Below are 15,788 nucleotides of genomic sequence, written 5' to 3'. Positions count from 1 at the left end.
ACATGCTAGCGTCATGGAGACGCAGAGGCTTGTGTGGTGCGCTGATGAGGAGACGATTACGTCAAATTTGTAATGTAATCAATTACCTTTGTTTGTTTGGCCCCCAACACTCAACAAAAATTGAATGGCAATGAGGGGATGGCTCTTATAATCACACAGAAACACTCAGCAGTACAAAACACAAAGTCCATCTGTCACAAGAAAGCTCGCTAAGCATTTCAAAGTGTGCAGGCCTGCTGGGAGGAGTGTCCATATGTGTGCTTATGTGCATGCTTGTTTGTGTTGGTTGGACGATGTTGGAGGAGGAGAGTGGGTGGGATGATCTGTGTCACTTTGCATTACATCATATCCTGCAAAGGAATCGCACTGGCACAAAATAATCCAGACAGGAAAGGAGGGATCCATGATTATGGAGAAAAAATGGACTAATTTGATGTTATGTAATGGGAGCACTTTCCTAACATGACTGCTATCCTGACATTTCTGATTCATAAACCTTACCTTCAACATTGGCTATACTGTTTTTTGTCAACACAAACCTAATATCACTAACTGAACAATGGCACCCAACACTATGATGACAGACAGCAGGCTTTAACAAGGGAATGTAACTTTTTCTGAAATTCCACTAAACACAGTTTGTCAGATATCACCCCATAGCTTTTGCTTAAAAATAGCATCAGCCTGTTCGTTTGTTTTCTCTGCTGCTTCACTTGAGTGACAGGCGGGTTAGGCAAGCAGCCTTAGTTTTGTCCTCCATAGCACTGATTGCTTAAAACTTCTCTGGAGTTTTTACCAAAGGTCTCCACTAGGTCTACTTACCAAAAGGACTAATTAAGCGACACTACTGACAGGCCAATCAGTGGCATGCAGTCTGGTGACGTCACATCTTCAGATCGACAAAGCTCACTCGAAACTCCAGCCAAGCAGGTACTAAAAAAGTACCAGGTACAGGTACAATAGAAAACCCTAAAAACCAAGAAAAGCTAAGTCAAGTCGAGCTAGTAGGTACTAGTTTAAAAGAAGCTGTAGTGACAGTTTAACAGGACTTGCTGGTTTAATTTATTTCATAGCAATAAGGAACAGGAATAGTAAGTGGAAATGGCAGTCACCAAACTGTATCTCTATAAACCAGATACAGACCAAACACTGAATAACCATTAGGTGACCGTCTTTTCTCTACATTTAGTCTTGGTTGAAATATAGTTCTGAACTTTGCTCAAATGTTTGATTACTAAGCTTTCATTCTCTCGTCTGGCATTTTTATCAAAATGGAGCTTTTATCGTGTATATAAGGCATAATTTCAAAATGTGTTTTATTTGAGAACTCGAAACTTAATGTTTTAGTTCTTTTATGTTTGAAAAAGAAGATTAGCAAAGCTTGGAGTTTCATCCACTATGAGGTGTGTCAAGTTCTGGAGTTCACAGCAGTTACAATAAATTCCTACAGTGACAGGACTCTGGAAAAAGTGTCAAATCATTCAAACAGACTTCCCAAGCTGCTCCAGCAGCATTACTTCATTCAGCGCTGTCACAGAATGTTCAACTGGAGATTCAATGACTGCTCGTGAGCAACAGAATGAGTTAGTGAACTGCAGTATCCTGTTACCAAAATACATTACTTCTGGTGGTTCTTGTGAGCTTTGGGAAGAATGAAAGCCCAATATGAAAGCAGGATTTATCCCTGTTTTGATTGCCTGGAACATTGTCAACATACCCAGCATGCAGTGGGTGGGTAGATGGAAGAACAAACATTTTGCCTGCTGGGATCTTAAAGCATTGATGCTCAGAGCCAGACTCTTTCCTAAAAATCTAAAAGGGGTGTGGTATCATTTTGAACAACTGTGGCAGGTTGTTGCTTCATCAGTGTCCACTCTGTCCGCTCTGTATTCAGCAGGAACTAAAGCAACATTGTACATGATGGTTTAGTATTAAGCATGGTCTGTCACTGCTCTAACGTTTCGTCTTCATAGCGGCATGCACGCACATACACAACCTCAGACACATGTGGGGATTAAGAATTAAATGTCACATTACTCAGCAAGGCCGGCTATATAAAAGTTGTTGGATTTAATCAGCGTCTGAAACATGTCTGTGAATGCATTATGATCCTGGATTATCATTTTAGCAGAACCTTTATTTGAGCTTCGCTGTCTGCTTCACCTTTTGCTAAAAGACCATACAGTAAAAGATGCTAAATGTTTCAGGTAAACATGTAGTCAGTGTGTATGCAAAGCTTTAAACATAAATGCAGATAAACTGCCGTTGGCTCTGCTTTCACTGCTTCAACATCAGTTACCATCTGCACTTTGTGTGGAAACAGAGCTAGCATTAGCAAGTAAACGTGTACTTATTATCTTAGCAGATGAATTTTCTTTGCTAAACAAACTCAGCTTCAAACATCTGCAGAAATAATATTAATATTAATATATTAATATAATAAATATATAAAAACTGCTTTTGCTCATTTTTGCTTTTTTTTCTATAAACTCTTTAATAGCATCTGAGTAATCTTTACCTGCAAAAAATAAGTACGCTATCACATTTCAGTGATGACATCCCTCTAAATCCTAATCTGCTAAAGTTGTTTTCTTATTTCTAATTCACATTGTTCAACATGTTTAATTAATTTGAGTTATACAACACCAGACTTTAGTTACATGATATCCACCTTTTTTTTTCGGAAACACTATTCAGACACTCAAATTAGTTTCATATTAAAAGCCTTTGAAGCAGCTGAAAGCACATTGTCCCCCCTTTACCTGGAAGGTATTTAATGTAAGAATCTACCAGAAGTGATGTGGGTAATACATAAATAAACAAACAACACTTTCAGGGACTTTTACAAAAGTTTATCTTCACCTCAGACAAACCCATCTGAAGACTTTCTAAAGGCATGCCAAATAATAAGGCTCCAGGCCCAGATCGATTTGCAGCAGAATTCTATAACGAATTCTGGACAATTTTGTCACCAACGGTCCACAGAATGTTGCAGGAATTCAAAGAAAATGGCAGACTACCACCAAAGTATGCCAACATTAGTCTCCCGCTAAAACCAGGCAAAGCTCTGTATTTGCTACCAGTTATTCTCCAATATCCCTAATTAACGTTGACCTTAAAATAATCTGCAAAGCTCTCTCGAAGACTAGGGAAGATGACACCCTTCATAATGCATCGTGAACAAACTGGTTTTATTAAACGGGCTTTAAAAGGACTTTTGTAACTTAAACAAATTTGGTTTTAGAAACTTTTTCATAAACTCATTAAAAATATACAGTTTCCCAACAACATGTGCTCGGACAAATGACCAAACATCTTCAAGCTTCTGTCTCTAGAGGGAAACAAGGCAGGGATGCCCACTCTCCCTCTCAGTGTTTGCAATTTTTAACAAACCACTAGCAGCAGCAATTAGACAGGCTATACTGATTAAGGGTGTAAAATACAAGAATGTAGGACATAAAATCAGTATTTATGCTAATGTATTACTTTTTCTCCAGCATTTCCAAACAAATATCTCTGAGGTAATTACATTGATAAACTCTTTAAGAGTTGCAGATTATTAAAAAATCTGCAGTTATTCCGATTAGTTGCTCCATCTATAATTATTCTTCTACCCCATTGCAATCTGTAAATATTAATTATTTAGGTATCAGTGTTTCTCCTAGGCTTGCAGATTTAACAAAACTAAACCACATCCCACTTTTAAAGAAAGACAATCTGGCTCACTACTTTCCTTAGCCAACAGGTTAGAATACATCTCAAGATGGTTAAAACATAGCCTCTTGCATGATCCCTGGCACTTTGCAATAATGTAAAGATTTCGGACCCACCATTCATTAGCTCAAACATTAGATGATATGTATGCTTTAAAAGCATTAATATTAGCTAATCTCTGACAGTATTGGGAGTTGACGAAGTCTTCACTGAACCCATGCAAACATACACCCATCTGAAACAATCCTAACATCTTACAAAACAATAATATGATACATTTTTCAGGCTGAAGTTGTAAAGGACTTTAATACTTGGAACATATATTTGAAGGAATAGAATTTATCCGTTTGACACAAGAATAGTGTTGCAGGGTGTGGTTTGTGGCTCAGCTGCAGGGGAGGGATGGAGAAATGGGTTCAGGGTGTGACCCCCCCCCCCCCCCCCCCCCAATTACTGTCTAATATATGGGCTTGGTGCATCTAGGGGTTCGCTAGGGGTGGGTTTCTCAAACATTTCCCCAGCCTAGCTGCCCTTGGTGGAATTCGGGGAATGGGAGTGCTTATTGGGAACAGTGAGGGAGCTGGCTCCAGTGGGGCCTCCCTGACCTTGGTAAATTTGGATAGGGAGGAAAGGACCAGGGGAAAGGAAGAAAGGAATTTGTATTTTGCCTCCCCAGTCCTTCCTCCCTGGCCCTTCCCTCCTCATTCCTAATTACTGCCCTTCTCCTGCTCCATCATACCGCAACACACGCAGGGCTTTGAGATGCAGGTGCGTCACTGAGGTACAGGGAGGTCCTCCTTCTCTATGTCTTCATGGCTGCCTGTGTCTCAGTTTTACTCTGGAACTTAGACACTGTCTTTACTTAGATTCTCATGATGTGTACATATGGACTTGGGTATGGATATAATGGACGATGTCCAGAGGGGGAGCTGTTCATTCAGCCTCACCTCTGGTGCTGGTGCGGGGCTGTGGCTCCTCACCCCACAGGTGTTCACACAGGTGTACACACAGGTACCCACAGACACATGCTATCTTGGGCTGCTGCCTCAAAAATATCTTGTGTTATTAGTGCTCTGTGATGTTCAGTAACATTGTCATTGTTTTTTATGTATATGTTGGTTGTTGCTGTGGTTACTTTGCTTCTTTTCTTTTGTTGGCGTTCAAGCAGATTCTCAGTGGTGGTTTTTTCTCTCTCTATCCCTTTTATTCTCCTCTATTTTTTCTCCCTCTCCCTCCATTGATTTTTTTCCCCCAAATTCACTGTGTCTTTTTTTTTCCTTTTCCACCCCCTGATCTTGTCCATTGTGGTTGCAATAATCCAAAATAAAGAATTCCAACCACGTTCTAATAAAATATGACTATCAAGTGGATCATTATAGCAAATGCCATAATAGCCCACTTGTGAAAGTAAATCTACAGGGAGTGCAGAATTATTAGGCAAGTTGTATTTTTGAGGGATAATTTTATTATTGAACAACAACCATGTTCTCAATGAACCCAAAAAACTCATTAATATCAAAGCTGAATGTTTTTGGAATTAGTTTTTAGTTTGTTTTTAGTTTTAGCTATTTTAGGGGGATATCTGTGTGTGCAGGTGACTATTACTGTGCATAATTATTAGGCAACTTAACAAAAAACAAATATATACCCATTTCAATTATTTATTTTTACCAGTGAAACCAATATAACATCTCCACATTCACAAATATACATTTCTGACATTCAAAAACAAAACAAAAACAAATCAGCGACCAATATAGCCACCTTTCTTTGCAAGGACACTCAAAAGCCTGCCATCCATGGATTCTGTCAGTGTTTTGATCTGTTCACCATCAACATTGCGTGCAGCAGCAACCACAGCCTCCCAGACACTGTTCAGAGAGGTGTACTGTTTTCCCTCCTTGTAAATCTCACATTTGATGATGGACCACAGGTTCTCAATGGGGTTCAGATCAGGTGAACAAGGAGGCCATGTCATTAGTTTTTCTTCTTTTATACCCTTTCTTGCAGCCACGCTGTGGAGTACTTGGACGCGTGTGATGGAGCATTGTCCTGCATGAAAATCATGTTTTTCTTGAAGGATGCAGACTTCTTCCTGTACCACTGCTTGAAGAAGGTGTCTTCCAGAAACTGGCAGTAGGACTGGGAGTTGAGCTTGACTCCATCCTCAACCCGAAAAGGCCCCACAAGCTCATCTTTGATGATACCAGCCCAAACCAGTACTCCACCTCCACCTTGCTGGCGTCTGAGTCGGACTGGAGCTCTCTGCCCTTTACCAATCCAGCCACGGGCCCATCCATCTGGCCCATCAAGACTCACTCTCATTTCATCAGTCCATAAAACCTTAGAAAAACCAGTCTTGAGATATTTCTTGGCCCAGTCTTGACGTTTCAGCTTGTGCGTCTTGTTCAGTGGTGGTCGTCTTTCAGCCTTTCTTACCTTGGCCATGTCTCTGAGTATTGCACACCTTGTGCTTTTGGGCACTCCAGTGATGTTGCAGCTCTGAAATATGGCCAAACTGGTGGCAAGTGGCATCTTGGCAGCTGCACGCTTGACTTTTCTCAGTTCACGGGCAGTTATTTTGCACCTTGGTTTTTCCACACGCTTCTTGCGACCCTGTTGACTATTTTGAATGAAACGCTTGATTGTTCGATGATCACGCTTCAGAAGCTTTGCAATTTTGAGACTGCTGCATCCCTCTGCAAGATATCTCACTATTTTTGACTTTTCTGAGCCTGTCAAGTCCTTCTTTTGACCCATTTTGTCAAAGGAAAGGACGTTGCCTAATAATTATGCACACCTGATAGAGGGTGTTGATGTCATTAGACCACACCCCTTCTCATTACAGAGATGCACATCACCTAATATGCTTAATTGGTAGTAGGCTTTCAAGCCTCTACAGCTTGGAGTAAGACAACATGCATGAAGAGGATGATGTGGACAAAATACTCATTTGCCTAATAATTCTGCACTCCCTGTATTTGTCTTGTTTTGGCATTCAGAAAACAATTCTGATTGCTAAACTGCCGAACAGGACGGCGGGGAAAGAAGTGATCTAGGTAATCTAGATTAACATAAACCTGTAGCAACCAGAAATATTACCTGAAGGCCAGGAAAAATGCCCAACAGATTCACCAATTTGATCATTACATATTTTGCCATACTGATCCACTTGATTGTTCAATCTTTATTATTTATTAATTTGTTACTTTTAAGTCATTACAATCGAAACGGACAGGACCGGGGGTTAGGAAAGAGCAAAAAAAACTTTTTTTAAATGTGTGGAAATAATATATAAAGGAAAAGTAACTCTAAATATATTGAAAATATTAACTTCATACAGTAGACCAGTAGCTATTGGGCCTAAGTAATGTATGCCAAAGATTTTAGCTTGATGTTTTCTATAGCAAAAAACATATAGCTTCACAAAACATTTTGAAATAATTTACAGCATTTCTTTATTGATCATTAACATAATGACTAATTAACTGCATAAAATATTTACACAGAGCTTGGGATCATTTCAAGTGGAGGTGTATGAGGATCCACGCTCAGTATGTTACCTGCAGTAGATGCAGTAGGCCACAGCTCAGGCTGCACTGTGGACATGGTCAGCAGCAACACAGATTTAACCTGAAAAACCTCCATATTTAAATGTGTAACTCTAATATGACATTTTTTGGTTAGGTTCACACATTCTCCTTGAGAAATGTTATAACAGATGAATTATAAAGCCAAAGTCTGTGTGTATCAGAGTTGATTTGAAAGGTACTATCATCTATTTTCTGAAACTTTATTTCCTTAGCATCTAGCTATAATCCAACTTAACCATAACCGTAGCCAGGGATGTTATGTTAATATGTACCTTCAAACTTCAACTTATCTGTCTAACCTGCAGGGAAGCCTCGTTGCAGAAAACCTCTATGTGTTTTTTGGTCTTCACGGCCATTGTTTCAATGTTTTTCTGCAGAGAAGCAATGGTGTTAAGTTTGGTGTTCTCAGCAAATTTTTTGCATAACTTCATCTAGTATCAAACTGAGAGGAGGTCCAATTAGCTGGAATAATGCAAGGCTGGGATGCACACCACTGTAATTATCCCAAATTATTTATAGTAGGCTGTAAAACAGAGATTCAGGAATTCCCCTTTTAACAACAGGACTGCATTACCAGTGTGACAGATGCCCTTATAGCCCCAACAGATCTGCAGCCTGCACAAACACACGTGTGTGTGTGTGTGTATGTGTGTGTGTGTGTGTGTGTGTGTGTGTGTGTGTGTGTGTGTGTGTGTGTGTGTGTGTGTGTGTGTGTGTTTGTAATGAAGGTAAACTCTTCTTTAGGACCTTTCTGCCTTCTCACGCAAATCAGCAAATTTTTGCTGGTGGGAATAGACCCTCCTCCCATCCTGCTGCTATGGCAACCAGTGAACTGTGTCACATACCAGTAGGTTTAGTGTGTCTGTGTGTGTATATGTGTTTGTGCATTGGTGTGTACAAAAAGGATGGAGCAGCTGGAAAGGGACGCATACACAATGTCTGATGCATATTTGAGTCCTGCTGCACCCACATCTATGTGCACGTTGGCTTCATACCTGGACACACCTGTCTCTCCCTCACACTACATCTTTGGATCTAAACTGAGAGCTTAGTGCATGAAAGTACTCACTGCCAGCTGTTTGCATACCAGAGGCTTTGCAGCAGTACTTGGCTGCCTCTCGTGCCTCGGTGTGCAGCTCTGCATTCTTCAGCTCTGCAGGGGATGTTTACATTTCCAAACTCTCCTGGTGGAAAGAAACGACCCAAAGCTGACAGACCCGAGTCAGAGGGTTCAGGAGCATGGAGACATGGACATGTGTATTTGCTAATTCATAGTTTTTGCATCTGTGTCTGCGGGTTCTTGCCCCATGTCTGCCAGAGGACTGTCTGTACAGAAACCGTTCCGACAAAAACAGTAAACTGGGCGCTTTTTTTTCACACTTCATGTAACGATTACTTCTTTTTTTCTTTTTTTTTTTCTTTAAATGACATCAGAAACAGCAGTATGCGACATTACGTGATGGCAGAGCTTCAGTTCATCCTTTGTCATTTTTTTTTTTTTTTTTTTTTTTTTTTTTTAATAAATAGGACAGGGGGAATGAATGAGAGAAAGAGGGGGAGAGAAAGAAAGAAAACCAAAGGGGAGAAGAGACGGTGAGAAGGGGGGGGAAGAGAGAGAAAAAAAAAAAAAGAACTCCTGGGTCACCTGTATGGAGAAAAAAACAAACAAAAAAAACAAACAGAGGAGACAGCAAACAACAAAGAGTAACATAATAATAGAGAAAACAAAGCACCATCACAATAAACTAGCTAGTCATAGATATCAATATTTACTAAATAATAAACGATATTGTGCAGCACGCAAGATAGACAGCGCACAGTGTGCTTTGAGGCAGCAGCCAAGAAAGCTTTAGTCCGCGTCTGTGAATACCCATGTGTGCATACCTGTGTGGATCAGCATGCTTGCATTCCAAAGGTTTCTCCATGTAATGATCTGCTAGGGAGTGTGGGGGGGCCACAGCCCCGTCCTCCAGGGTGTGAAGCGGGTATGGAGGAGATCAAAACTCCAGACATCCAGAGGCCCCCAGAACACAAGAGACCATGGAAGACCAACAGAGGGGCAGCCGCGCCACTGTTCCAGTAAGAGCTGAGGAGAGTCCCAGATGAGGGCTCGCCCAGCAGCCGCGGAGCAGAAGTCAGGGGGAGTTGCAGTGACGCGCCCGTGAGCAAATGTAACGATTACTTCTGATCAGTTACATAACTGACACACACTACCTCCTCTTTTCCACTTCTTGTTAATGCTGCTGGCATGGATCAGTTATACATAAATTGTTCTATGCTTGCAGCGCATTACACAGTGGACGATGGTAATTGGGAGATGGGTCTGTCACTCTCAGGAGGTTTACTGTAAAGGGCCACACTTTAACACAAACCACAATCACGTTTAGGGCCCAAACGTAACCAATGAGCAAAAATCACAATAAAAGCAAAAAAAGATGGATGGCTGGATTATGAAGTTCAAACTAACGTTGTTTGCATACAGCAAGCTAGCTCAGTAGCTCATTGTAGTCTTTCTGTCTCTGTGCTGAGAGAGCACAGTACAAGAGCCCCTGTGTACCAGGTGACATCATCACACAGCAACTTTTATTATGTTGGCCGTTACCTGCTGCAGTCTCTTGAACGATAGGTGTCGCTATTCCAAAACCTCCTGCAGAAATGGCAGCTAGCAACAGTAAATGTGACAATCTGACACCAGCTTTGTAGTACGGTGTCTAGTGAGGTCTTTAAACTTGCCATTCCCAACCTGTAAAATGCTCCTGTGAGACACTACATGGATGGTTCATCTCCTGGTTTTTCAATGGGTACCCCCACCCTAAGCACTGCTGGTTTAAATGATCTGGAGGGACTATGGCGACATTGCCTGCGGCGTGCAAAGGAACCAATGCCGCGGGTATACTGGGGCCCTCGGGCATCAGTTTGCACAAATATATTTGTGCAAACTGATATATTTGTGCAAAACTGTGACTTTTCAGCTTTTAGCCCAAATGCAACATGTTAGAATGACTCTCAGCTACTCTGCATACAGTAGATTTTAGTGCGTAGGTACACAGGGACACACATCATAAACAGTTTCCTACAGGGGGAAAAAAGCAGGTTTACAATGATGAACATATGATCCCTGAAAGCTGGAATACATTTTTTTAACGTTTTAACATTAAAGTGTTGATTGCTGAAGTCATGGGACCTTGCATCTACAATTTTAGCCACAGGTAAAGAGGTTGAAATGATCTTGAAATAATATACTTGCAAAACTTCTTGGTTTGCTTATGTTTCCAGGGTTTTCTTTTTTCCCCTTTTCGTGTGCCTCCTTTGTTGTCCTGTCAGCATCTTGTTTAAGTTTATTCTTGGACTCTCTCTTTTTTTTTCTTTTTTCTCTTTTTTCTTTCTGTGATCGTGGCTCAAGAGTTGGGAGCTCGCCTTGTAATCGGAAGGTTGCCGGTTCGAGCCCCGGCTTGGACAGTCTCGGTCGTTGTGTCCTTGGGCAAGACACTTCACCCGTTGCCTACTGGTGGTGGTCAGAGGGCCCGGTGGCGCCAGTGTCCGGCAGCCTCGCCTCTGTCAGTGCGCCCCAGGGTGGCTGTGGCTACAATGTAGCTGCCATCACCAGTGTGTGAATGTGTGTGTGAATGGGTGGATGACTGGTTGTGTAAAGCGCTTTGGGGTCCTTAGGGACTAGTAAAGCGCTATACAAATACAGGCCATTTACCATTTACCATTTACTTTGAAGGTTAATTCCTCATGTGGTTTTCTGTTTTTTTTTTGTTCTTGACTGAGTTCACGTGTGCACTTTTATCCTACTGTGTGTATTCACTCTGGATTTGCTCCCCCGGTCTTTGACACGTCATAGTTGTTTCAAGTGCCAGTTCCTTCTGTTGTCTCTCTGTGTTTTGAATGAACTTTTGGTTTCTGCCAGCGTTTTTTGGTATAAATTATGCCATGAGTCTGCATTTAGTTCCAGCCTTCCTAGCTCAAAGGATATCTTGACTGATATAGATCTCATAGACAGAGCTACAAATGTAAATTTAGGTTCGAATAAATGATGCAGTAGTTCTTAAAAGCCAGCGAGTCTTTTAACATAAACTGATTTAAGTTTACCTTAACCAGTTTGTGTAAGGGAATCCATCTTATTCATCTAGTTGACTGTGGAGCAGTGATACGTCGTTCCATGTTTGTTATCAGACGAAATCGTTCACAGAAAACAAGTCGGATTTTTTGTTGCCTTGTTTTCTCCTCCTCCTGAACATTCTGAAACCCTGATTAGCGCCTCCCATTGCTCAACTTTGATCTGTCACTTAAAATCCCTGTGACAGCGCGCTCCTCCTCTGCAGCAGGGAAAAGGCACATCACTGGCAACATTTATGAAGAGTGTGTCGAGAGAAATTACAAAAGAGCTCCTCTCTCCTCTCCAACTGGGTTTATTTTCAGTGCATGTTTTTCATGCTCTGAATCAGTAAGCTGCAATAACATTTCTATCATGACGCTGTTGCTGTCACAGCAGTGTAGATATCATCAGCAGGGGCCAGACATTGAGGATTACACCATGATATAACTCCCGGTTACACACACACGTGCACATACACAGTTATGCCTGTAGATTTGTACTTGCTCCACTCGATGAGATGACAGTCTTGTCATCTTTTAGCACCTTGCCCTTACTTTAACCCTCCTAGCCAACAGACTTCACTGAATACATGTATTTCACCTTGATTCTGTGTTTGCACATGTCAAAGGTATCCCACAGCAAAAGGTCTGTTTACTGCAGGGTTTTCATGAAGCAACAAGCTCAGAAAAGAATCCAGCAAAGGGAAAAGCATCGAGTTGCTCATTACAAAAGTACAGTCAGACATTAAGCAGACATGTAAATATCCAAAGTTAGATAGTGATGCCATGATTTTCAACAGAGTGAATGCAAAGTAGGATCATGATAGGTTAGAGCCTGCCCTGAGCTATGTACTACAATACTACAAAGCTAGTTCAACATCTGCATGTTTCCATTTCCTTATCTGCCTTTACTTACACAATCTGCAATCAGTCTAAGCTTTCACAGGTGCTTATCCACTTGATAAGTCAATAGAGAGTTTCCCAATCTAGTTGTGAGCACGTGTGTGTGTGTGTGTGTGTGTGTGTGTGTGTGTGTGTGTGTGTGTGTGTGTGTGTGTGTGTGTGTGTGTGTGTGTGTGAGAGAGAGAGAGAGAGAGAGAGAGGACAGATAAATAACAGGAATGTTGTAAAGAGGATAATGTAGTCTGTATTACAGGGGACTGTGCTGAGAAGAAGCCACACGTCTTCCTGTTGGTTAGAATGATGACTGTGCTTCTGTAGAGCCAGCAGCAGGATGTTAAAACTGCATTGTCAGAAGTACAGTAATAATGTATAATCGCATTTGTTTAGTCTCAAGCTTTAAAAGATACAGCAGCAAACTGCTGCTACTTGTAGGTGGATGGTGATTTAAAGTAAGCACAGCCAATATAAAGTGTTACAGAGTGTTTTGGATGACCACGTGTCACCATGTACCTCCAATAGGGAAATACAGGGTGGGCCATTTATATGGATACACCGTAATAAAATGGCAATGGTTGGTGATATTAAAGTCCTGTTTGTGGCACATTAGTATATGTGAGGGGGCAAACTCCTCAAGATGAGAGGCACCAAACAAGGATGCCCACTCTCCCCTTCACTTTTTGCAATTTTTATCGAACCACTAGCAGCAGCATTTAGACAGGCTACAACAATTGTAAGAACGTAGAACATAAAATCAGTCTCTATGCGGATGATGTGTTGCTTTTTCTTCAAAACTCACAAACCAACCTTTCTGAGGTAATTACTCTAATAAACTGGTTTTCAAGAGTTTCAGATTATTCAATTAACTGGTCAAAATCTACAGTTCTTCCAATTAACTGCTCCTTCCATAATTCTTTTTCTGCCCCACTACAATCTGGAAATATTAAATATTTAGGTATTAATATCTCTCCTAAGCTTTCAGACTTAACTAAATTAAACCACATCCCACTTCTAAAGAAAGTAGAAGGTGATCTGACTAGATGGAAACCTTTACCCATATCACTCATGGGAAGGGTCGCCACTATAAAAATGATGATCTTGCCAAAAATAAATTACTTATTTTTAATGATCCCGAACAAACCATCACAAGATTGGTTCAGATCTCTGGATTCATATATTTCTAAATTCCTTTGGAAAGATAAACCCCCGCGTATCAGCTTAAAAACGCTTCAAAGAACCAAGGATAGAGGAGGATTAGATCTGCCTAATTTTCAACAATATTTCTTAGCCAACAGGCTTCAGTACATCTCAGGATGGTTAAAACGTACCTTCTTAGATGAGCCCTGGCTAGATGTTGAACAGGCAATAATCTAGAGATTTCAGACCTACCATTTATCAGCTCAAACATCCAACAACATGAATGCTTTAAAAGCATCAACATCAGCTCTTCTCTGACAGCATGGTGGGAGTTTCTAAAAATAATGAAGTCTTCATTAATCCCATGCAGACGTACACCTATCTGGAATAACCCTGACATATTACAAAACAATAATATGATTAATTTCCCAGAATGGAGTTCCATCTGACAGACATATACAATATGGGATCAACAAGAAAAGATTTTTAGAATATCAACAAATTAAATCCATAGTAAAAAAGAAATTTAACCTCAGTCAAGTTAAATTGCAAACACCACCAAGCGCGGTACATTTTCTTACTCTTAAATCTCCTAAATTATTGTCTAAAATATACAGAACACTTTCTAAAATAGATGAATCAATATCTCTTCCTATTGCAAAGTGGGAAGCAGATTTGTCAGTCGGCTTAGACCAAAAGTTCTGGTCTCAGATTTGCTTAAAAACCTTTAAATTGATTAGAAATCCCAGTCTGCAATTAATACAATACAAAATATTACATAGAGTGCACTATACAGGTCATCGGATGTTCCAGACGGGCTTTACATCTTCCAACAACTGCTCACACTGTCAAGGCAATACACCAGACAATTACATCCATGCTCTTTGGTTCTGTCCACCAGTGCAGAAGTTTTGGCGCGAGATATGTGAAGACTTATCAAAGTGTCTCAAATGTAAAATTCCAATCTCCCCTTTAGTGTGCTTGTTGGGCAAATTGGATGATGTCACTACAGAAACGAATACAGTCCACATGGTTTTTACTGCCCTTTGCATTGCCAAGAAAACTGTCCTCATGAACTGGAAAAATAAAAATAATCTTAATTCTAGCCAATATAGAAACCATCTAATCCCTCTGGGCTCCTTTGATCGGCTCCATCACCTAGCGGGGGTGGGGGGTCGTGGTTTCGTCTTGCTCCTCCCTTCTTTTCCTCCCCATCCCCGGCTGCCTCCCTCTTCCCGCTCCAACACACCCACCCACACAAATAGGGCCTTGGGCCTGGCACACAAATAGGGCCTTGGGGTGCGGTCGTGTCACCAGGGTGCAGGGGAGGCATTGCCCCCCCCCGTCCCCTTCTGGCTGCCTGTGCCTCAATTTTATTCCACAACTTAGACATCCACATTACTCACACGCTCATAACACATACATATAGGGCCTTGAGGGTGGGCATGTTAACGGTGTCCAGTGGACGGTGTGTGTATTCAACCCCACCTCTGGCGCCGGTGCCCACCTCTCAATTTTAAATCCATGTAGACATTGAGGGTTCTCGGGAGGGGCCGTGCTAACACCTGCTGCTCTCTGGCAGCAGCACCATGCTCTCCCGTGTTTTAAATGCACCTTAGAACTAGGCCTGCACAATAAATTGAAAATTTATTGTCATCGCGATATCAGCCTGCGCGATGGGCCCATCGCAAAAGACGACGTAAACTGCGATAATTGGGTACCTTAAAATGTTTACACACGTGCTTTAAAGAAACCCCTTTACACATTTGACCAGTCAAAAAGAGCCCTTCACGGCATTAACCAATCAAATGGATTAGAGGCCCGCTTCCTACGCAGGTGGGGAGCGAACAACGCTGCAGCAACGAGTCAGAGTTGTAAAGGCTGAGAGCGAGATGCATGACGAGAACGGTACTGACTATGAACTCGTGCCTAAAAAAAATTAGTACCTCGCTTTGGAGGTACTTTGGATTTGATAAAGACGATGTTCTCCAAACACAGGTACTCTGCAAAACTTGCCGAACACTCGGCAACCACCAGAGGAAACACGACTAATCTCCACCATCATCTTCAATACAACCACAGAGAACTGTTTGAATAGTTCCAGAAAAACAGGGCTAGCCAAACAAAGGTTGCTAATGTTAAGACAAAGAGCACCGCAGTCCAACAGCCGTCTCTGTATCAGAGTTTTTCAAGTGGAACTCCTTATGAGAAAACGTCGAAGCGCTACAAAGAAATAACAGAGGCCATTACACATTTTTTGACAAAAACATGATGCCTTTAAATACAGTTAGCAGAGAGGGCTTCACCAGTCTGATACATAAAGTGGGGCAAAAAAGTATTTAG

The 15,788-nt window shown here is 41.4% G+C and overlaps 1 protein-coding gene and 1 long non-coding RNA gene across 6 annotated transcripts in view; one reads left to right on the top strand and one right to left on the bottom strand.

Annotated features, from left to right (window-relative positions):
- slc24a3 (solute carrier family 24 member 3) overlaps positions 1 to 15,788 on the top strand; it is a 136,125-nt gene that overhangs the window by 61,889 nt on the left and 58,448 nt on the right. The gene's annotated exons all lie outside the window — the stretch shown is intronic.
- On the bottom strand, positions 8,768 to 9,431 carry LOC308387830. The gene is made up of 2 exons (XR_013969998.1): positions 9,192 to 9,431; positions 8,768 to 8,952 (listed from the first exon to the last, which is right to left on the bottom strand). It is a non-coding gene; the product is annotated as an uncharacterized lncRNA (long non-coding RNA).

Source organism: Rhamphochromis sp. 'chilingali' (assembly GCF_963969265.1).
Source record: "Rhamphochromis sp. 'chilingali' genome assembly, chromosome: 20".
NCBI lineage: Eukaryota > Metazoa > Chordata > Actinopteri > Cichliformes > Cichlidae > Rhamphochromis > Rhamphochromis sp. 'chilingali'.
Note: the sequence above shows the minus strand (reverse complement) of the source record. Positions and strands in the feature narration are given on the sequence as shown.